Source organism: Limulus polyphemus, unplaced genomic scaffold (genome assembly GCF_000517525.1).
Source record: "Limulus polyphemus unplaced genomic scaffold, Limulus_polyphemus-2.1.2 Scaffold11703, whole genome shotgun sequence".
Taxonomy (NCBI): domain Eukaryota; kingdom Metazoa; phylum Arthropoda; class Merostomata; order Xiphosura; family Limulidae; genus Limulus; species Limulus polyphemus.
Window position 1 is genome coordinate 1 of NW_013677313.1, and position 2,393 is coordinate 2,393.

The 2,393-nt window shown below is 29.1% G+C and overlaps 1 long non-coding RNA gene across 1 annotated transcript; it reads left to right on the forward strand.

Moving 5' to 3' along the window:
* LOC111083863 lies at nucleotides 1-1,949 on the forward strand. The gene is made up of 3 exons (XR_002609287.1): nucleotides 1-88; nucleotides 201-306; nucleotides 1,875-1,949. It is a non-coding gene; the product is annotated as an uncharacterized LOC111083863 (long non-coding RNA).
* The last annotated feature ends 444 nt before the right edge of the window (nucleotides 1,950-2,393 follow it).

Consider the following 2,393-nt stretch of genomic DNA (forward strand, 5'->3'; position numbering starts at 1 on the left):
AAACTTGGAAGTAAATATTAATAAGTTTAAATGTTCTATACAGGTATCACTTTGACTGAAACTATTAGTGTGAAAATAGTTAGTTAAGGTAAATCACTGTGGTATCTTTACTTATTTTGTATTTATTTTAATATATTTAACTCAAATTATTTTCCTCAGTAATCATAAAGCTGAATTTGAATACATTTTCTTTACTAAAGATAATCCAGCGCCGCGGGTACTGCGATGATAAACCTCAGGAGTTCAATCAATCCTGGAATCAGTACAGTGTGGGATTTGGATCTCTGAACGATGATTTTTGGCTTGGTTAGTATGCTTCATGTAATTATATAGGTTATGTAAATATAGGGTTAGCATGTGGGTTAACAGGCATTTTTCCAACAATTAAGTGGAGTCTTATACCAAATATATGGAATAAAATTATAATATAAAAAATTACAAAATACTTGTAAAAACAGTAAGTTAAGAATTATTTGAATTAACTAAATTATGTGATAGAAGTTTGTGTGTGTTATATTTTAAGTAGTGAACCGCTGGACCGATTGTCATCAATCTTAACACGTACCATTAGGGTCTCCAGCCAAGTGATACGGAGTAATCGACGTTAGGATCTGACTCCTCTTTGCTTCCCAGATGTGTTGAACGTGTTCATCACCAAATCATCTACAAATCTACCATGAAGTATTCATAATTATCAAACTAAACATAAACTAGAACATGAGAGACAAACCTAACAATCTTTTGTTTTGTTCTATAATACAGTTCTTAATTAATGTACTTTTGTATTAGTGTTTAAACGTTTCATTTTCGTCTATTGTTTTGAAGACTCGAAATATCTTGTATTATATCTGAGAGTTTATTAATCTCAAAATTGGATTTCGATGGCAACGGTGGGAAGAGCACAGATAGCCCAATGCTTAACAACAAACAAACAAAAATACTGTTACAGAACAATATTAATTTAATATAGGTAAAATTACTTTGAATTATTTTTCAACGTTTACTAATTATATAAAGAGACTTACGAACTATTTGTAATGGAAACTTTGTTTCAAATATATTGAATCTTATGAAAAGTGTTAGTAAGTATGTTTAATATCATATATTTAAAATACATTAATTTTCTATCATGTCAGAGTTAAGAACTTAAAACAAAGGTTATTAGAGTGTTATGATAATGATTTGTGAAAGATGAAACTTTAGACACAGATATTATTGTAATTCAAGTACATCTGTTCAAGTTAAGACATTTTGAATATTAGATTCTGTTGAACGAGTTCTCCAAGCTAAAGATTTTAAACAGGACGTTCTTCTCGAATATTTATAATTAGTTGTATTTTATGGAATTTATATTGGGAACACACAGTATTAGATACATCGTTTCTGAGTTAAACTTAATTGTAGTATTTGATATGTCTTTAGGAATAGAAGTAGACACTACCAAATATTTGCTTAAGTTATACGTTTACCTTCCGACCTTTGAAGTTAATTATAGCAGCAAAATATTGAAAAAGTTTCCAACTTTAACGTTTACAATATTGTAATTTAGGTATATGACATTCAATAGGGCTTTATATGGCATTAAGTGCTGTTTGATGTTTGTTCACATTGCTCTTGAACACACTATTGAATACGCTACTAACGTGTAGTAATAGCCTAGTAATTGTTGGTATTATGTGTTTCAAGTAATGATGTCCTATTAGTTTTCTAGACCTAACGGATATGATTAAGTTAATTCCCAGATCTTTATTATAATTAGCCTCTTTATCCTCTTGGACTTGTATTTTGTTGTTTTATAATTAATGTAGAAATAATATGATAGCTTGTTTAATACTTTGTGTTTTATTATGACTTTCAATATCCTTATGTTGTAGGAAACGACAAAATATTTGCCTTAACAAACCACAAGGAGGTGGAGCTTAGGGTGGATTTGGAGGATTTCTCAGGGACAAAAGTCTATGCTAAATTTTCATATTTTGTTCTGTTGAGTGATTTACGAAATTATCAGATGTTTCTTGGTTCTTATAGTGGTGATGCAGGTAAGAAAAATTGTCATTTTTAATTTAGATTTCTATATTTAGACTTACACGATGACGAATAATGTTTATGAATTCTTTGGAAGAATGATTGTTGTGATTGTTATCAAACAATCAAAACTCGAAGTTATACGAATATCATAAACGGATTATTAAATACTTCACAGAAAGTATAAGAACACATTTATGAGTTATATATACATATTAAATGACTTGTTTATCTACGTAGACCTTTATTTTAATATATTTTTTGCTCTTTATTGGAGACTAAGATTACAGGAGCTAGATTTGTAAGACAGATAGGTCTACAAACATGATACATTGTACGTACATTTTTAAATATTTCATTCGTCCCAG